This window comes from Silene latifolia, chromosome 2 (genome assembly GCF_048544455.1).
Source record: "Silene latifolia isolate original U9 population chromosome 2, ASM4854445v1, whole genome shotgun sequence".
In the NCBI taxonomy this organism is placed as follows: Eukaryota; Viridiplantae; Streptophyta; class Magnoliopsida; order Caryophyllales; family Caryophyllaceae; genus Silene; species Silene latifolia.
The window spans coordinates 33,035,337-33,057,338 of NC_133527.1; the positions used below are offsets into that span (position 1 = coordinate 33,035,337).

General features: G+C 40.2%; 1 non-coding gene across 1 annotated transcript; it reads left to right on the plus strand.

Moving 5' to 3' along the window:
* Window positions 1-21,616: 21,616 nt before the first annotated feature.
* LOC141644919 (small nucleolar RNA R71) lies at window positions 21,617-21,723 on the plus strand. The gene has a single exon (XR_012544520.1). It is a non-coding gene; the product is annotated as a small nucleolar RNA R71 (small nucleolar RNA).
* The last annotated feature ends 279 nt before the right edge of the window (window positions 21,724-22,002 follow it).

A 22,002-nucleotide genomic window follows, 5' to 3' on the forward strand; every position in this document is an offset into this window, starting at 1 on the left:
CTATTCATACAGATGGTAGTTTGAGGTTCGATGGTAGGTGGTGTGTCCCTAATGATGAGGAGTTGAAAAAGACTATCATGACAGAGGCACATTGTACACCATATTCAGTACATCCAGGTGGTGACAAGCTATACAAGGATTTGAAGAAAACGTTTTGGTGGCCTGGGATGAAGAAAGAGACAGCTGAGTTTGTGTCCCGTTGTTTGACATGCCAGAGAGTTAAAGGGGAACAGCGACGACCACAAGGTAAGATTCAACCTTTAGAGGTACCTGAGTGGAAGTGGGAATCCATTTCCATGGATTTCATTGTGGGTTTGCCAAAGAGTCAATAAGGTAACAACATGATTTGGGTAATAGTGGATCGACTGACCAAGTCAGCTCACTTTGTTCCAATGAAAGATACATGGACTAAGGCACAATTGGCTATGGCCTATCGAAAGAACGTGCTTAAGTTACATGGAGTCCCTAAGGACATAGTGTCTGACAGAGATGCGAGATTTATATCAAGGTTTTGGAAGGAGTTGCAGGAATCCTTGGGAACAACTTTGAAGATGAGTACAGCATTTCATCCTGCGACAGACGGATAGACTGAGAGAACAATCAAGACTCTTGAGGATATGTTGCGAGCTTGTGTGATAGATTTTGGTGGTAGCTGGGAACAGAGGTTGGACTTGATAGAATTTTCTTACAATAACAGCTACCACACTAGTATTGGTATGGCACCGTTTGAGGCTTTTTATGGGAGGAGATGTAGGAGTCCAATATGTTGGGACGATAGTGCTGAGGCAGTGGTTTTAGGACCAGAGATGGTGCATGAGATGGTGGAACAGATTAAGATGATCAGGGAACGGATGAGAGCAGCTCAGGATAGGCAAAAGAGTTATGCAGATCTACATCGCCGGGATATAGAGTTTCAGGTTGGGGACAAGGTTCTTTTGAAAGTGTCTCCTATGCGTGGAGTTATGAGATTTGGGAAGAAAGGCAAGTTAAGTCAGAAGTTTATCGAGCCTTATGAGATCTTAGAGCGAGTTGGGGAAGTTGCATATCGTCTAGCTTTACCAGCTGCGTTAAAGAGAGTGCATAATGTGTTTCATGTATCGCAGCTGCGGAAGTATGTGAGTGATCCGTCACATGTGTTAGAGGCAGAGAACTTAGAGCTAGATGAGTCCTTATCATATCTTGAGGTGCCTAAGCAGATTCTTGACCGAAAGGTTAAGAAGACTAGGAGTGGTGAGACAGTTTTGCTTAAGATCCTTTGGTCTAACCACGAGACCGAGGAAGCTACATGGGAGCCAGAGGAAGCTATGAAAGAGCGTTACCCTTTCCTTTTTTATCAGGTATGTATGGTTACGGGGACGTAACCTAGTTTCTTTTAGGGGGGTAGGAGATGATCGCGAGCAGTTTTTAAGAGTTTTATACCCCTTCTTGTATGTTGCGTCGGTATGTTTGCCGGGATGAGTTGGGTTAGTAACATGTTTTATGTTGAATTTTGTTTTGATTGTTGAGTCGGGAGTGTTATGGGAGTACCTTTGTTTAGTAGTGGTTTGAACTTCGGGGACGAAGTTCTTTTTAAGGAGGGAAGACTGTAATACTCCGTATTTATGAGTCTTTCGGTACTCTATCGAGTAGGCCTTACTCTATCGAGTAAGGGTAAGTTGCGTTTTAGAAAAGTTTCTGACCTGTTGGGTACTCGATCGAGTAGCTGGGATACTCGATCGAGTAAGGGGGTACTCGATCGAGTACCTCGGGTACTCGATCGAGTAGCCGGTTTTACGGGGAGTTTTCTCGGGTTTTGTTAATTATGCGATTAAGATATATAACCTTCCGTCATTGTTTCTAAATCACTTTTGCAAAAACCTAATTTACTGTTTAAGAGAGAAAGCAAGCAAGTTCACCATCTTAATCGCATTGTTAGCAATTCCTGGAGTTTGGGAGGTCGGTTCTCATCGTTGGTTATACCGTTGAGTTCCTTGCGTCGAGGGTAAGATCTATGTACCCTTTTTATTGTCTTTCCTTTAATTTGGTTAAACCCTAATATAGGGATTTGGGGGTTTATGAGTAGTATGTGATTTGGTAGCATTTATATGTTGTATGATAGGAGGAGGGTTCATAGAGGAAGCTTTTTGATACAGCAGTAGAGACCGTCTTACAGTGTGCTTTCCAGGTAGGATTTCCTACTCAGTATTAGTCCCATAATGGGATGATTGTGGATGTGTTGAGATTGATTGTTTGATATAGTAATTGTATTGTGATTATGATTCTGATCGTTGTCTATGGTTCGCGAGGCATGGCCTCGGCTGAGTGAGGTCACTTGCGAGAGTGGCTTTACGCCCTAGTTTTGCGTTCTGTGGAACCCGCCACAGAAGGGATGTGCACATTAATGGACAGGGTTATCGCTCACTATGTGGAGCGGGGATTTGGTGGGTACGGCTGCGGTCCCCCATTTGTGGTGGGTCCAGTGGACAGTCAGTGATTGAGATGATTGGATTTGGCGTGATTGTGTGTGTGACAGTTAAGCTGTCTGTTTATCTTATTGTTGATATATTGAGTTGTGTGATTAGTACTGACCCCGATTGTTGTTTTGTAAACCTGCGGTGATCCATTCGGGGATGGTGAGCAGATATTGAGCAGGTATTGAGATGACGGGATATTTGGGATTGCCACGACATGATGATAGGAGTCTTCCGCTGTAGCTTATTAGTTTATTTACATTTCAGTTAGAACAGTCAGTTTGAGAATATGTATTACACTTTTGGTTTGGTTTTGAGAATTGTAACTCTTCGCTAAGTATTTATATTTAAACGTTATTTCTTCATTGTTTATTTGATTATCATTGCCTCGGGTAACCGAGATGGTAATGTCTTCATATCTGAGTGGTCCTGGTAAGGCACTTCGAGTATGGGGGTGTTACAGATACTGAATCAGAAAATGAAGTAAAAGATGAGGATATAATAGATGAGAGCGAGGAGGAAAAGGAGACTAAAGAACAGAGCATTGATACTCCAGACCATGTGCCAGAAACAGGGAGTGAGGAAATGCTTCAGTTGGATCAGGAAGATGTTGCAGATGAAATAGAGTATTGGCAGCAGGCTGTTGTTTGCTTTATATTGGGAGACAACCCACCATGGGACATAGTTGAAGGTTTCATAAGGAGAATTTGGACGAGGTATAATATAGACGAAGAATGCTTCCACTTTCTCGATATTTCTTTTCGTATTCAGTGTATCTTACCTTAATCTTCCAATCTCGTTGTTTATTCGTCTTTCTAATTCCTCTTCTCTCGCCTTGGTAACTACTCTTCTATTCTTTCTCCCGATTCATCCTTGGTTCGTTTTCTTCTTAAAATAAGAGTCCTTGTGGACACCTTCCTTTTATTCCGCGGGATAGTCCCCTTGTTCAAGAGAACCCGGTTTTGAGAGAATGTCTTTAACTGAGCCTCGTACCTTGGGGTGAGTGAATATATCATTGGAGGGCGTGAAAGAGTTGATAAATTGATTGTTTAAGGTTTGAGTTGTATAGGAGAATATAACTTGGGATCCTTTGGTTAGTCTTGTTAGTTGTGCTTGATATGAGAGCCTAGTGAGTTGAGAAACACCTTGGGATTTATGTCTATTGAGAGCTTGTTTGTTATAGGTGATTGAGCATGGGTACTACCTTAGCACATAAGTTGGAATGAACCTAAGCTACTTCATTTGAGAGTCTCGATGTTTCTTGTGGAGAATTAAAGGAATGATAGTTAGCCCTAATCCTTGTAGGCCTTGAAAGGAATACAATAGGACATTGACGTTGCTTAATGGATTGGTATCGTACTTTGGAATTAGTTAGTTTGTTAAACCTTTTGAGTTGACCAAATCTAGTATAGAGTAGCCCTTGTTGACCTTTCAAAATTTGAGAACACGTGGTTGACCTTATTAATCATATCTGAATTTGGGAATTTTGGTGGAAAGTTGTTCGATGTAGTTCGTGAGTTCAAAGATGTGATTCTAATTTATGGTATCGGAGACTAGAAGTATGAAGTGGTGAGATGATAGAGTAAACAAGCCATGGTACTTGGGGATGACATAGCAAGTGAAGTTCGATGACGAGAATTGTAAAGGAGATACTTTGGGACTTGGATGGTAACAAATGAATTTGTGTGGTGAATTGATTTTGGCTCTTGGAACCAATTGAGTTGAGGAATACCTACAATTGTGGAGTCCTTGTTAGTCCTATGATTTGGTAGACTTTTGAGGCTTTGTTGAGCACCTTAGTGATGTAACCTTATCATAGCGATCATAAGCTTTGAGGAGTGTTTGGTAAGCGGTAATCCTTTCATTATGCCGCTTCTGTTCTCCTCTCCTTCTCTTTAGCGTTCGTTGAACCCTGTTTTTATGCCGAAGTTTACGTATCTTCTTCTTGCCCGAGATATCTTCTTAACTCGAGTACCTATTATTTGTGTCAACCGTTATCTTTACGGTCCGACTCCTTAGTTTCCTAACTTGTCAGGCTCATGCACCCTTCGAAAATATTTTACCGTTTCTCTATCCCGTTATCACTCCTTATCTCCTTAGTATAGTTGGTACCTTGTTTCACGGAATTGCTTAGGATGAAGTAACATGAGTGTTTTGAGGAAATCCTTGGAAGTGTTGTGTTTATAAATTTTATTGTTAGGAAGTTTTTGGAACCGTTTAGGATGATGTTGTTTGAGGTTTGAGTACCTGCCGTTTCCTTGTTGTCTAATTTCTTTCTTCTTTGACCATAAGGGTCACCATTCATACCTCTCTTTCTCGCTTCATCATGCTCCTCCTTTAAGTTTGAAACTCATAACCTATGAAACTCTATTTTTGACATCCTTGTTGACCTTACCTGAGGATGCTACTTTCAAGTCCATTCAAGCAAAAATCCAACTTCGGCAAGCTAAGGATTGTGTGATGGATAGTGATGGATACCTTCGTTACCAAGGTAGGATGTATGTTCCGAGAGTAGCCGAGTTGAGGAAGAAGATCCTTGATGAAGCTCACCTTTCTTCTTATTTTATTCATCCTGATGGTGACAAGATGTATAAAGACTTGAAATTATAGTTTTGGTGGCCTAGGATGAAGATTGATGTCCTAAAATATGTTAGCAAGTGTCTTACCTGTCAGAAAGTGAAGATTGAGCATCAGAAACCCGGAGGTTTGCTACAACCTTTGGATGTTGTTCTTTGGATGTGGGAATCCATTTCCATGGACTTTGTGATGGCTTTACCTAAGACTGCGAGTGGAAAAGATGTTGTTTGGGTGGTTGTAGATCGATTGACCAAGTGTGCTAGATTTATACCTATCAACGAGACATGGAAATTACATGTCCTAGCTGAGGCCTATGTGAAGGAGATAGTACGCTACCATGGAGTGCCTAAGGATATAGTTTCAGATCGTGACCCGAGATTCTGTTCCCGTTTCTGGACTGCTTTGCAAGAAGCCATGGGTAGTAAGCTACTGATGAGTACCGCTTTTTATGCCGCTATAGATGGGCTGACTGAGAGGACTATCCAGACTTTAGAGGACTTCCTCCGTGCTTGTGCTTTAGACTTCCACACTTCTTGGGAGAAATGTTTACCTCTTGTCGAATTCTCCTACAACAATAGCTATCATTCCTCTATCAAAATGTCACCTTATGAAGCTTTGTACGGTAGGAAGTGCCGTAGTCCTGTTTGTTGGGATCAAGTCCAAGATGCTCATGTGTTGGGACCCGATTTGGTGACTGAGACCATCAATCAGGTTCAGATCATTCGAGAGCGTATGAAAACCGCTCAAGACCGACAGAAATCTTATGCCGATGTCCGTCATCGACCACTTGCCTTTGAGGTTGATGATCGAGTGTTCCTTAAGGTATCACCTATGAAAGGGGTGAAACGGTTTGGTGTAAAAGGAAAGCTGAGTCCCAAATACATTGGACCTTTCCGTATGCTTGAGAAGATTGGCCCTGTTGCTTACAGTTTGTAGTTGCCCCCGAATTTGAGCAAGGTTCATAATGTCTTCCATGTATCTCAGTTGAGGAAGTACATTAGTGATCCGAGCCATGTCATTCAAGAAGAAATCCCAGATTTGGAACCCAACTTGGCTTTGGAAGAGAGGCCGATCCGAATCCTCGAAAGGGCAAACAAGCAACTTAGAAACAAAGTGGTGCCCCTAGTTCGTATCCTTTGGCGTTGTGGAAATGTCGAAGAAGAAACTTGGGAGCCTGAATCTTCTATCTTAGCTAAATATTCCGAACTTTTCTCGTGAGGTGATTCTCTTTCCTTTATCTAATTCTTGTGAGTTTTAGCTATCCTTTCGAGTGTTCCTCTCCTTCTCTTAAATACTCTCCGCGTAAGTAGTCCTTGCCTAGTTGTTTAAAGGTCGTAGTTAGAGTTTGGTCATAGCTAGTGGAGTTATTATCCTTTTTATAGAGTTTCGAACTAAAGATTTTTGAAAATGTTTTACTGTTTTCCTCTGGTTTTAACGTCAATGAGTGGTAAAGCTCGTTATTGGAGACGTCCGATAATTGGTTTTCTCATTTGTTGGTGTAAAAAAATATATTTTTATGTCTTTGATTTGGAATGTTGATGTTCTTGAACGGCCGACGAGGATTTTCCGTTCCATTGAAAAGACACTTATATTTCATACGTTCACATTTTGAAGATTTTGTTTACTTGATTTTAAAGAGATAGACCTACATATATACAATGTTCCTTCTTCTAAGTTTCGAGGACGAAACTTCTTAAAAGGAGGGATGATTGTAACACCCCGTAAATTTGAAGACCTTTATTATATTTTAAGAATAATATTTTAATCTATTTTAATTTAATATTAATTTATTTGAAATAAAATTTATTTGATAAAATATAACCTTATTTTATTTTGAAAAATGTAATTATTTTTGATAGTTTAGAAATGTTTAAAAGTGATTTAAACTATATTTAAACCTTTTCCTTTGATAAAATAGATTTCGGATAAAAGTCGTAAAATTCGGATTTTCCATTTCTTACGGTCGTTGGGTAAACAAGTTTGGATATTGGGCATATGAGTACTTAATCTTTTAGTAAAATCGTGTTTAAGAACTTTAGTTTTTTCGGAAATCGCGTTCGACGAATATTTCTAATTACCGTCAAAACAAACCCAATCCGCGAACAAAACAAGTTGACCCGACTCACCCTTTGACTGCCTGGTACTGTTCATCTGGGCAATATTCACCCTTTAGGGGTCTTCACTCTTTCAATCTTCATTTCCTCCATTCTCAATCTACCTTATCCTTCTCTCAAACACCAAAAACCCACTAAAAATCCTCCTTACAATCCTTAAATCCACCATAAATCCTTCATTTCTCCACCAAATCTCATAAAAATTATATATTTGGAATCCTCTCTTCAATTCTCATCTACTAGTAAGCTTTATTTTCATTTCCCCCAATTTTCGTTTAAGACACTTTTTTTTAGGGGTTTCGAATTTAAGCTTAATAATTGTGTTTTTGTTGTTCTTATAGGTGAAGAATTTGAAGATGAGTTAGGTGACTCATATATTGTAGAAGATGATGCATAATCTTGGGTTTTAGAAGCTTTCTCAAGTTATTATTTGTCTCTTTGCTAGCTTAAGGTAACTATTCCGAGTTACTCGACGAATTAATGTCACATTAGTAGTTGTATTCGTTGTTTGTTGTTGTTTGTTGTTGTTTGAGACGATCTTGTTGATAAATGAAGGAATGAAGTAAGATGAGTATGATTATGTTTAATTTATGTTAACCATTTGTATATTATTGTTTAGAACAAATTTGGATGAGTAATTATGTATTGTGACAAATCCGCGTGTTGGCTGGAACGCGTCAGTACCGGACCGAGACGTTTTCCAATGTTTCCAAAAATATGACAGATTGAACGGCATCGAAAAATTAGGTGGTTTAGCCACTTGAATCACTCAATTCGGAGTCCGTATGAGTAAATGGCGTCGTTTTATCGATAAAATTTATAGAAAAGTTTACCCTTTTGTGAGACGGTTATTTATACTTTTTTATTATGCGAGAACTTAATTGAATTGGATATTTTGTAAGTTGGAATATATTTCCTTATGTTGATAGTTTTTCATATGATAGAAATTAAAAATAGCATGAGAATGATATTGTGACGAATTTTGTGATTTGGGCCAAAGTAGGCCAAGACTCTGAGCTGGGCCAGTTTGACCGAATGAGTTTGGTCAAACTAGGTTTAAACCGGTCATCCTCAATTTGACCAATGACCCGTCGCGGGACTAGGGTCGAGGGTTTGTCTTTGAGGTGAGATTGGTTGTTATTGGATGTTTTATGTTATGCCTTGATATTTGTAATTACCATTTCACATGTTGGTTGTTGGATGAATTGGTTGCCTTATACAAGAGTCTTCTTGCCTTGTTGCCATTTTAGCTTGTTCTCATGGATTATGGTACTATTAGTTAGCTGGAATTTGGATTATTATTGATATTGGAGATATTGTTGGATTGTCAGCTGAATATGCTCTTGCGTAGTCTTTCATATGCTAGGGTGTGTATGATCATTTGTGTGTGCAAGTTTGGACTCTTTGCCCCTCTTATGGTTAATTGGGTGTCCTACTTGTCTTGTGTGGAGTGGGCTAAAGTATTCAAGCTGGGACTAGGTCCTAGGTGAGTATTTCGGCCTTCGTCATAGATAGGCCCTTATAGTCTTTGACGAGTGTATGTTCACAGCTTAATAGCCTTTGTGTCTTACCTTGGTGGGCTTATATCCAAGTTAGGGCATGACCTCCTGACGTACTCTTAGAAGTATGTGGTCAGCTTAAGTACTAGCCAACCCTTTGGTGGACTCCTTAGGGGTACTCATGTGTGTGATCATGAGTCTTGGATGCGGTATTTTCCGCATGTCGCTAGGTCTGCGCAGGTTTAGGACTAGGGTGTTTACCTTACCTCGTGGTATAGACTCGAGTTACAGAGTGACTATTGACTGTACTAGGAACTTATGCCTGTCTCTAGATATATTGTCCTTTCTTGTTTGATGATTCTATGAATCATAGAAGGTGAGATGCAAGCCGGCTATGGTTGATAGAGTTTGGATTCCTGGATGTTATGTGATTCATATGATAGTGTAGTATGAGTCGGTCTAGTATTCACATGCTAGGACTATGTGTTGTTATATTGTTGTTCACATGATAAGCACGATTGTCTAGCATCTATATGCTAAGGCTATGTGTTATTCATATTCATATTCTTATGTTTACATGTTATGTTAATTATGACATTTCGTGGCTGGGAGAACTCGGAGTTACTCCCCACTGACTGTGGCTTTCGTATTTGTATAAAATGCGATTGACAGGTAGGTGATGCATATATGGGGTACATGGACGAGCTAGCGAGCAAAGTAACCTTGGGACCTAGATTGGCTTTATTTTATTGTGACCCTTGAACACTTTTTATGTCATATACTTTTTAGGGACATATGTCTCCCTTTTTCATACTTGGGTTGTATAACTTTATTTCGCGACTTTAGCGATGTTTTATGTATGAGGTTTACTTTAGACCTTGCATGTTTGACACCTTCTCATTTGGATATTTTTATAACAGGTTCAGGTTTTAAAAATTACAGGTTTTTACCCAAATAAACCTATTACAAACATATCCATGCAGTTTTTATCTAGAATTATGTGCTTACTTTTCCGCAATGAATGGGGGTGTCATATGGCCCCTAGCAATACTATTACCTCTCCTTCCAAACTGCCTAAAACCCCAGTCAAGAGACTGGTATTACTGAGAAGGGGAGACAGTGAGCAAGAAAGGGAGAAGGATGGGTATAGCAGGGAATCGTTTGGTGCACATTTGTACAAAGAGATACTTAAGTCTCCTGGTAAAGCTGGTGCAGCTGGAAATGGTAGTGGTAACCCTCTTATTTTGTCTAATGGATAGTATAGGGTTCTGGAATGTTAGGGGAATGAATAGAGTTGGTAAACAGAAGGCTATAAATTTCTTTTTGCAAAATAAAGGAGTGGGTCTTTTTGGCCTATTAGAAACAAAAATAAAGAGCAAAACTTTTCATAAAGTTGTAAATAATTTTAATAATTGGAGTATATCTACTAATAGTGGATATCACAATGGAGGCAGGATTTGGATTCTTTGGCAACCTAGGTCGTTTTAGGGTTCATTTTTTGGAGTATAATGCTCAGTTTATCCATATGAAGGTAGAATATTTAGTGAGTAGGACTGTCTTCTATCTGACAATGGTGTATGCCTTCAATGGTGTTAATGATAGAGCTCCTCGTTGGGGACACTTGAGGAGAATTGCAGGGAATATTGTTGGACCATGGGCTATAGCAGGTGATTTTAATTGTGTACTGGCAGCAAATGAGAGAGTTGGTGGAAATGTGCCTACTTCTGAAATAGAGCCTTTTAGGGATTGTGTAGCTGACTGTGGTGTCCTGGATATAGCAGCTACTGGTGCTCTGTATACTTGGAATAACAAGCAACAGCCTGAGGAGAGGATATATAGCAGATTGGATAGGGTACTGATTAACAAGGACTGGAGTGATCATCTGAAGGACCTGTATGCCCATTTTCTTCCAGAGGGATTGTATGATCATACCCCTTGTATTGTGAGTAGTAACAAGCAAGAGCAGGGCAAGAAATGTTTCAAATATTTTAATATGTGGGGAGGATCCAAGGAGTTCATTCCTATTGTGAGAGATACTTGGAAGTCTAGAGTGGATGGAACTCTAATGTTTAAGCTTGTTAAGAAATTGAAGCTGCTGAAACCTTCTCTAAAGCAACTGAACATGGAGAAGTTTAGTGATGTTGAACAAGCTGCTGATATCAAGCAGAAGCAGATAGAGGAGTTACAAGAGCAGTTAAGCAGAGATCCTTCAGATATGCAGAAGAGAGTTCTTGAATCTGAAGCTACTGCAAGTCTGAAAGAATTAGCTGCAGCAAGAGATAGATATCTTGCTCAGAAGGCAAAGCACAAATGGGTACAAGATGGGGACTCGAATAGTGCCTTCTTTCATGGATTGCTTAAGCAAAGAAATCATAAGAACAAAGTGTTCAGGATTGAGGATATTTCTGGCAGAGTTTGTGATACTCCTGCTCAAATTCAAACTGCATTTCTGGACTATTATAAAGGACTGCTTGGCACCAGTCAGGTTATTGGAAAGATACGCAAAAGAATAATTGAGCAGGGATCTGTGTGCAGTTCAGAAGATTGTGCAGCTCTGATGAGACCTGTCAGTGGGAAGGAGATTAAAGATGCACTGTTCAGCATACCAGATATTAAATCACCTGGACCGGATGGGTACACGAGCAAATTATTTAAGGATGCTTGGGGAGTGGTAGGGGGAGAAGTGATTGGAGCAGTTCAGGATTTCTTCACTCAGAAGAGACTATTGACACAGATCAATGCCACTACTCTCACTTTGATACCAAAGTGTGAGAGACCTCAGAATGTAACTCAATTCAGGCCTATAGCATGTTGCAATGTTGTGTACAAGATCATATCTAAATTGCTATGTAACAGGCTTGCAGCAGTGTTACCACATATTGTAGACCAGAACCAGGGTGCATTCATTCAAAACAGGAGTATTCAGGAGAATATCCTGATATGCCAGGATCTCATTAGGTTGTATGAGAGACCTAATGCATCACCCAGATGTTTATTCAATATTGACCTGCAGAAGGCATATGATACAGTGGAATGGCAGTTTGTGGAGCAGCTTTTGAGGATGCTGAAATTTCCAGTTGGCTTCCAAAGCATGATTATGCAGTGTGTTACCACAGCTTCTTTCTCCTTATCTCTCAATGGGGATATGTTTGGCTTCTTTCAGGGCAAGAGAGGGCTTAGACAAGGGGACCCCCTATCACCCCTCCTCTTTACCCTGTGTATGGAGTATCTAACCAGAACATTGAGGTATGCAGCTACTAAGTATGATTTCAAGTTCCATCCAATGTGCAAAAATCAAAAATTGGTCTGCCTAATGTTTGCTGATGATGTGTTGATGTTCAGTAAAGGTGACACTACCTCTATGATGCTTTTATTACAGTCCTTTTCTACCTTCTCAAAAGCATCTGGCCTTAAAATCAGTCCTGCTAAATCCAATGCTTATTTTAGATGGGTGCCTGATCACATCAAGACTTATATCTTAAAGATATCAGGCTTTACTGAAGGTTCTCTCCCTTTTAAATACTTGGGAATGCCATTCAAACTACAAGACTTAAGATAAATGATTGTGCTTGTCTCATTGAGAAGATTTTTGGGAGGATTCATAATTATGGAGCAAGAAAGTTCTCGTATGCTGGTAGGCTTGTGTTGATCAAGTCAGTCCTGAACACCCTGCACTCATACTGGGCCTCGATGTTTGTCTTACCCAAGGGCATCATTAAGAGTATAGAAGCCATATGTAGAAATTTTCTTTGGGAGAATGGTACAGAATATAGGAGGGTTCCTGTAATACTCCGTATTTATAAGTCTTGGGGTACTCTATCGAGTAGCCCTTACTCTGTCGAGTAAGGGCAAGTTGCGAAATAAAATAGTTTCTGACCTGTTGGGTACTCGATCGAGTAGCTGGGGTACTCGATCGAGTAAGGGGGCACTCGATCGAGTACCTTAGCTACTCGATCGAGTAGCCGGTTTACGGGGGAGTTTTCTCGGGTTTTGTTAATTACGCGATTAAGGTATTTAAACCAATTCGTCTTTGTTCTAAATCACTTTTTACAAAACCTAAAACCTGTTTAAGAGAGAAAGCAACTTGTCTTCTTCCTAATCGCGTTCTTGACAATTCCCGGAGTTCAGACGGTCGGTTTGCATCGTAGTTTGTGTCGTTGGATTCCTTGCGTCGAGGGTAAGCTTTTAATGTAATTTATATAATGTTTTGTTAAGATTAGTGAAACCCTAATTTAGGAATTGGGGGTTTTTATGAATAGTAATTGAATAGTAGTATCTATGTGTTGTATGGTAGGAGGAGAGTTCATAGAAGAGGCGTTTTGAGACATTTTGTAGATACCGTCTGCTGCGTGTTGTGCTATCCAGGTAGGATTTCCTACTCGGTATTAGTCCCATAATGGGATATTGGTGATGTCTTTGTAGTTAGTTGATTGATATGATGATTGTAATTGTAATTGTGATTGTGATTATGGTTGTGTTTGTGATGGTTCTCGAGATGCGTTCTACCGAGTGGGGTCACTTGCGGGAGTGATCTCACGCCCTAGTTTCGCCCTTCGTGGAACCCGCCACGGAAGGGGATGTGCACATTAATGGACAGGGTTATCGCTCGTACGATGAGCGGGGCTTAGGTGGGAACGGCTGCGGTCCCCCACTGGCAGGGCTGGTCCAGTGGACAGTCAGTATTGAGACGATGGGAGTTGGTGGTGTGTGTGTGTGTGTGTGTGTGAGTTCGGTTTGTCTGTTTATCTTATTGTTGATATATGTATTGAATTGTGTGATTAGTAATCTTGACCCGTTTAAATGTTTTAAAATCGTGGTGATCCATTCGGGGTGGTGAGCAGATTATTGAGCAGGTGTGATATGACGCGTATGGGATAGCCGGGATGAGTCATCACGTGGCAGTTAGAAGTCTTCCATTTGTGTCGACGAAGTCTAGTAGCTTTGATAGTTTTAGTCAGTAGACCGTATGAGAACCTTGTAATTCCTTTTGTTAGTTTTGGTTTTGTAATGTAATCACTTAAACTTATTTAATAAAGTATGTTTCTTCATTGTCTTATGATTATCATGCCTCGGGTAACCGAGATGGTGGCATCCTTATACCTGAGTGGTCCTGGTAAGGCACTTGGAGTATGGGGGTGTTACAAATGGTATCAGAGCGACGATTTTGGAACTCGTAACAAATGAACATAATGAACATAGGGAGTCTAATAAAATGAACCTGGTGTATGTGTAATGGGAGCCTACCGATGCTAGGTTTTGGGTGAGTAGGCGCCCTCACTTCAAAATCTTGGCCCCATGATACTTAAGCCAGTCACATGGTATGGGAACGTGGAGTCCGTGTGTATATGTGCGACGTGTATGTTAATTGTGCTGTATATGGTTTGTTGAAAGCATGTTGCATAATAGTTGGTTGACATGATGGTTGGAATCGTTGGAAAAGTATATGAGAATGATGAATGATATGGTAGAAAAAGAAAGTAGTTCGTATATGATGATGTGTGATGAAGTGGATTTGTAATGTTGTTGTATTAGCAACATGGAATTAGGATTTGTAGTGTATGGGTGTGGGTTGTGTTATGAAAAGTTATGAAAATTTAAAACATGCGAGTAATACATGATTGAAAGTTGAATGTTATATGAGCATGATAGATGGTAATGTTTGACTGTTGGTAAGTAGTAACATGAAGAGGTTCAATGATATGTGTTTTATATAACGAATTGGATGAGAAGCATGATGGTTGTTTACAACGTGGCACTTGATAACACGAAGTACACTATTTTGTTAATTGTATGAGGAGTCGCGCAGATTTGAATGCGTAGTTGTAATCATAATGTTGAAATAATAATGAATGCATAGTACGTTAGGGTATGTGAGATAACATGCGGGTAGTAGTCACGAGTCTGCATGACTCGATCGAGTGGGTTTGATTCGATCGAGTGGGTACTTGTCGTTATTTTGACCAGAATCGTGTTTCTGGGCACTCGATCGAGTACCTAGGGCACTCGATCGAGTACCTAGGGCACTCGATCGAGTGTGGTGTCACTCGATCGAGTAGCCGGGCTACTCGGTCGAGTAAGTCAGGGATCAGAAGGTCTATTTGGGTTCTGGAGTCGGGGCACTCGATCGAGCATGTTGGGCACTCGATCGAGTAGCCTCAACTCGATCGAGTAGGTTCTGGTACTCGATCGAGTGGGGTCTGTGCAGGTCATATGCGTATTTCGGGTCATATGTTTGGCTTTTGACATTCGTTGCATATTATGTTTAATTCAAAGGTGTTGTATTATTTCTTTATGCATTGTTTTACGTATGTGTTGGTCCTGAAGCGTAAGTTACCCAATCTTATGATGTAAGGAGTGGCACTATGATGAGTATGAGTTCGGTGGGGAGGACATGAATTATGAGTGATTATGATAGATGGTGGAAAAAGAAAAGGAAGATTGGTATAGTTTATTGAGGCATGGCGCAAGTTTTGCGAGACGGGATGAGTGATATGATTGTATGTTGAGTAATGTAAAAATAAGTGAATATAGACAAGGGATGATGTGAGTATAATGAACGTGAGAATGAAAAGATTGAAAGTAAGAATGTGGATGGTGGCAGCTTGAGATGTGTAAAGAGTTAAGGAGGGAAATGGTTAGGAGTCGTGTGGGTTATGGATTTATGTAGTGAAAGTTCGTTTAAAGGGGGGTTGAGAAGAGTAATATATAGTGAACCTTGGGGAGACATGTCGCGAGGTGTATTTATAGACAGTGAGTGAGTTTGGGAGGTTTATTAAAAGATGAAACTACTGTGTGAGTTCCTTGGGTAATTGGCGATATGAAAGGAATTTTGATTTCTAGAGATGTAAGAAGGGAGATGCAATTGTTGAACAGTAAATGTTGATTCTATGGATGTATTAGTGGCAAGGGTGATGGATGACATAATAAGAGAATATTTGTGGTAAGAAAGAGGGAGATGATATCGATATAAAATAATGGGATTTGAGTTTTGGAGCGATGAGAAGGTAATTGGTGCACAAAAGGGTTAGATAGAAGTAATAAGGAGTTGAGCTATTAAATTGGTATTATTGAGTGTAAAGAGAAAAGAAGGATAAAAGTAAGCTGAGGAAAATGTTCACCGGAGTTATGTGATGTAAAGGTAAGGAATCATCGAAATGTGTGATAGTATCACGAAGATGTTAGCTGAAGGTTATATAGGAGTTTCAGGACAACATGATTGATAATGAGTTTCGAGGAATTAAGGAAAGTAAGAAGTTAGAAGAATATCTGCATAATATGAGATTTTGGTGGAGAAATGGACGATGATTCAATTAAGGAAAATATTGGGAAGAACGTTGAGATAATTTTGTTCATGGGTTCGATGTTCGTTGTTTGGGATGTTAACCAAAGATAGAAAAGAAATCATGATATTTAGAGATGAGTGAAGAGGTTTGATGTCCGGACAGTGGTAGTGTTATGGTCTTTGACTAGTGGTTAAGGGAAAATGTATATTAGAAAAGTGGCAATTCTAAAGAGGCTGATTTTGTAAAGACTGAATTGATAAAAGTCTGGTTGTCAGGAAGTATAAGACATAGTCTTAGGAGGTGGTTTCTCATAATGAGTGTTAGCTGTATGGTTATGTATGGCAGAAGGTGCGGGTGATGCGAAGGGAAGAATGTGATGAGGGGCATACGAGTTAAGCTCGGACAGCAGGTAACCTTTGTTGAGTGGTAACTTACGTGGTCAGGATTGACTAGTTGGTTGTGATTACGGGTCTATGATATGTGTAAATGTTTGTGTGAGGTTCTGACCTCACAAGAAGTGGTACGGTGTGATAATTATAAAGCTATTTTATGAATGTTCGGTAATATATATGTTGGACACGGTAATTTAATTGAATGATATCCAAAAAGGTAATAACTTGATTAATTTGACATGGCTAGTTATAATTTTATGTGTATTAATAACACACGTGTATTCCGTGAAATGGTAGAAATGATGTTCATGAGATGCTTATCTGTTTATTCATATAATATGTTGCGTTGTGATTGAGTAAAGTGGATTTGAGTAAGTTTTTCTTGTCTGAGAAGTTATGCTAAGTCAGTATCTGTGGGAGTTGTATGCGGTTGTGATGGCTATCGATGTGGTGGTGGTGCCTCGGGTGGTGATCCGGGCACGATATTTAGTGTTGTGATGCGGGTACTTTCGCACTACGGTGTGGCTGTTGGTGGCGGTGTTGTGATGCCGTCACCGGTTGTGGTAGAGTAGGCGGGATGATCATGATTCGGGTTTCGAAAGTACATACCGATTATACATAGATTCTTTGTTTTGTTTGATGTTGCTCTCTGCGAGTGTCAGTTTGTGCTGATAGACAGTTGTCTTGCTTATTCATGTTTTCTTTACCAGGTAAAGTCGGGAATGAGGTAGAGTATGATGTGAAATAGAGTTGTATATGTTTCGTTGTGGTCATGGGAAAGTGATAATCTGTTGATGGGACACGGTTGTGAGAGGTTGTTACAGTAACTTTGATCTTGTTTTCAGATGAGACATCGGTAGACATGGTAATGGAAAATGATTCGTGGAACATGAGTTGTAATGATCGGATAGCGGCAGGTAGTTCATAATCTTTTGATGAGACAGTGAGTGTAGGGTGTTGGGGAAATTAGTGTCATGTTAAGTGTGTATGAATTTTGCGGCAATGAAAGAAAGAACTTGAGGATCTAGTGTGCGTGTACGTAACGAGTGCGGACCGTGATTTATGCTTCTGGGAGATAAGTGCCTTACGTAGAGAGGTATGTTGTTAGCAGTAATAATGAAGAGTGGGTATGGTGATTTGCTACGAGTTTATGGTATAGGTTAGGTGCGCTGCCGAATGAGTTGAGGAATGGGAAATGTTTATGTATGGGAGCCTTGGATATAAGAATGGTGAGTGTTTGGTTTATAGACGGTTATCTTTGACATGTGGTGGTATAGGGGGTAATGAGATATAGACATGGTTTGGTATTAGTGAGTTACGAGGACGTAACATTTGTCTTAAGAGAAGTAGGGTGCGATAAAACAGATTTTGATGGTTGTACATATGGTAATATATTCGGAAGTTGAGTCTTGATGTAGAATAAAAGATCGATTCATGTTGTGGGTGATTTTATTAAAGGTCATGACCGTGCTTGTAGTAGCGTGATGTTTAGGAGTGTGAGAATATATTTCGCTAGTATTGTGATTGGATGATGAGGTTGCGAGTGTGAGTAAACTTCGAGGACGAAGTTCCTTTTTAAGGGTGGTAGAATGTAACATCCCGTTTGATGTCTATGAGTGTCTTGGTATTGGGTTTGATAGTTGATGTTGATAGTTGATGATATTATGGAGCTAGCAGCATTAGAGGATGGTAGTTGATTATGTGTGGAGTTGGTGTCGTGAGAGATATATATGTGGTAGATACGATATAGTGAGTCATCTTTGTGGAAGTAAACATATTTGGTAGAATGGGGGTTAAGAGTTCATGTTCTATGTTCGGTCGAGTTCTCGAGTCCTTAGCTAAGTTGTTGTGTCTTGGTCGAGTCAGTATGGTTGTTTTTATGTATGGGTTGAACTTCGGGGACGAAGTTCCTTTTAAGGAGGGAAGACTGTAATACTCCGTATTTATAAGTCTTGGGGTACTCTATCGAGTAGCCCTTACTCTGTCGAGTAAGGGCAAGTTGCGAAATAAAATAGTTTCTGACCTGTTGGGTACTCGATCGAGTAGCTGGGGTACTCGATCGAGTAAGGGGGCACTCGATCGAGTACCTTAGCTACTCGATCGAGTAGCCGGTTTACGGGGGAGTTTTCTCGGGTTTTGTTAATTACGCGATTAAGGTATTTAAACCAATTCGTCTTTGTTCTAAATCACTTTTTACAAAACCTAAAACCTGTTTAAGAGAGAAAGCAACTTGTCTTCTTCCTAATCGCGTTCTTGACAATTCCCGGAGTTCAGACGGTCGGTTTGCATCGTAGTTTGTGTCGTTGGATTCCTTGCGTCGAGGGTAAGCTTTTAATGTAATTTATATAATGTTTTGTTAAGATTAGTGAAACCCTAATTTAGGAATTGGGGGTTTTTATGAATAGTAATTGAATAGTAGTATCTATGTGTTGTATGGTAGGAGGAGAGTTCATAGAAGAGGCGTTTTGAGACAGCTGTAGATACCGTCTGCGTGTTGTGCTATCCAGGTAGGATTTCCTACTCAGTATTAGTCCCATAATGGGATATTGGTGATGTGCTGTAGTTAGTTGATTGATATGATGATTGTAATTGTAATTGTGATTGTGATTATGGTTGTGTTTGTGATGGTTCTCGAGATGCGTTCTCGGCTGAGTGGGGTCACTTGCGGGAGTGATCTCACGCCCTAGTTTCGCCCTTCGTGGAACCCGCCACGGAAGGGGATGTGCACATTAATGGACAGGGTTATCGCTCGTACGATGAGCGGGGCTTAGGTGGGAACGGCTGCGGTCCCCCCTGGCGGTGGGTCCGGTGGACGGTCGTCGTATTGAGACGATGGGAGTTGGTGGTGTGTGTGTGTGTGTGTGTGATGTTCAAATTTGTGTGTTTATCTTATTGTTGATATATGTATTGAATTGTGTGATTAGTCTTGACCCGTTTAAATGTTTTAAAAGCGTGGTGATCCATTCGGGGTGGTGAGCGGTTATTGAGCAGGTGTGATATGACGCGTATGGGATAGCTGGGATGAGTCATCACGTGGCAGTTAGAAGTCTTCCGCTGTGTCAGACGAAGTCTAGTAGCTTTGATAGTTTTAGCTGTAGACCGTATGAGAACCTTGTAATTCCTTTTGTTAGTTTTGGTTTTGTAATGTAATCACTTAAACTTATTTAATAAAGTATGTTTCTTCATTGTCTTATGATTATCATGCCTCGGGTAACCGAGATGGTGGCATCCTTATACCTGAGTGGTCCTGGTAAGGCACTTGGAGTATGGGGGTGTTACAGTTCCTTTAGTGGCATGGGATAAAATTTGCAAGCCTAAGGAAGAGGGAGGATTGGGTCTAAAGGATCATGAGGTTTGGAATAAGGCAATGGTGGGTCGTCTGGTGAATTGGATTGCAGAGAAAAGAGAATCCATCTGGGTACAGTGGGTACATCATAACCATATTAAAGGAAGAGACTGGTTTGAGTACAGTCCCTCAACTAACTCAAGCTGGGTCTGGAGAAGGATCTGTAAGGTTAAGCAGGAACTAGCTCATGGTTTTGTGGATGGGGTCTGGGTGGTTCAACCCACAGGATACACTCCTAGCGGATGTTATGATTGGCTCAGGAATGTTAATCCTCCTGCACACTGGAGTAAGTTGGTCTGGAACAGTTGGGCTTTACCTAAACATCAATTCATGGGATGGTTAGTGGCTCATGAGGCTTTAAATACTGTGGATAAACTGCTAACCTATGGGATGGATGTTGATGCCTGATGTCTTCTATGTGGACATGCTAATGAGTCCTTGGCTCATCTGTTCTTTGATTTCCAGTACAGCAGACGAGTGATGATGTCTATACAGCAGGTTATTGGGTGTAGCTTCCCTTTGGCTGTTGATCTGTCGTGGTGGTCTAATAGAGGAGGTACTGCTGTCCGGAGAGGAGTTCAGATGGCATTGTTCTTGGGGGCAATTTACTCTATCTGGCTCCAGAGGAGCAGGTGTAGGAATGATATGGTACTCATGCATCCAAGACATGTTGCCTTGCAGCTAACTGATGGTATGAAAGCTAGAATTAGAGGAAGAGATAGGGAGAACTTGAATGCTAATGATGTAACTTGGCTTTGCCATAAGAACCCTATTTTTGATATATATATAACTCACATTTTATAAAAATAAAATAAAATGCAAGTTAGGGAGTTAGAATATTTACAAGTGGTGGTTTAGGGAAGACTCCACCAAACTCTCATCCAATAATGAAATGTCATGGGGGTATGTTCAAGGTGTTGTTGATGTTGCTCAATACCTTGAAGAAGTAGTCGAAAGCTTGTTGATTGTCATGATAAAGATTTTCTATAGACCTTTGCACTTGTTGTTATTCATTGTGGCCTTGGGTCATAGCATTGCCAATATAGGGATTCAATATCCCTTCAAACTCATAATCCCAAAGACCGCATACTTCGTCTACTTGATCACTAAAAATGTCATGAGTGGATGAAGACAACTCTTCTTATTTCTTGTTTTGGCCAATGAGGCCTTCTTCTTCACATGTCATGGGTGAGCTTTTTAAGCTTTTTTTGTTGAGACTTCCTTGCTCTTTGGATGGAGCATCATCCACTTTCTTCTTCCATTGTAATGCTAAATTCTTCCTATCATCTTGCCGGCCATAATGATCAACCATGAAGCATGGCTCATGCAATCGGGGAGCTCTCATTGTCTTGTCAAGAATAAAAGTGATCGTTTCATCTCCCACTTCAAGGGTGAGCTCTCCATGTTTCACATCAATCACCGCTCCAGCGGTGTGCAAGAAAGGTCTTCCTAAGATAATAGGAATGTTGGAATCCTCCTCCATATCAACAATGACAAAGTCTACTGGGATGAAAAATTTTCCAATTCTTACGGGCACATCATCTCATACCCCTAAAGGTATCTTTGTTGATCGACGCCATTTGAAGCGTGATATTAGTGCACTTGAGCTCTCCCATTCCTAGCCTCTTGTATGCCGAGTATTGACATGTTGCTTAGGTGATTTGGAGGCTTCTTCAAGCTTAGCCATAGCCTTCTCAAACTTCAAGTTAATAATATCTATATGAGCACTAAGTTGAGCACCCAATTGAGTAATAGAGTCCACTTCATGCTTTCCTCCTCTAGTAACCTTCCGAGGTCTACTATATTGTGAGTTATGGACCGCCATTTCCTCAATCTTGTTCCATGTTTGATTGTCATCAACTTCGTTGAACATACCATTTGATCCCATATTGAGAATGTTTCGGGAGTCTTCATAAAGACCATTCCAAAATTGTTGTACCCAGAACCACTCACTAAGTCTATGATGTGGACAAGATCGGCAAGTGTTCTTGAATCTCTCCCATGCTTCATACAAAGATTATTCGTCCCTTTGTTTGAACCCCGTGATTTGGGATCTTAGCATGTTAGTCTTTTCCGGAGGATATAATTTCTTGTAGAAAGCAAGTGCCAATTTCTTCCAACAGTCAATACCAAGAGTAGCCTTATCAAGGCTCTTCTGTTAGAAATTATTTAATCTCATTATATAACATATTCATATATGTGACATTTTAATTTTGTCATAAAATTATAACTTGATCTTATGAATTCAAACTTAAATAGACAAGAGAAGAAATCGTCTTTCTTACTTTGGGATTTCGGATTAAAGGGCACAAGTAAGATCTCCTTCTTACTTGTTCTTGAG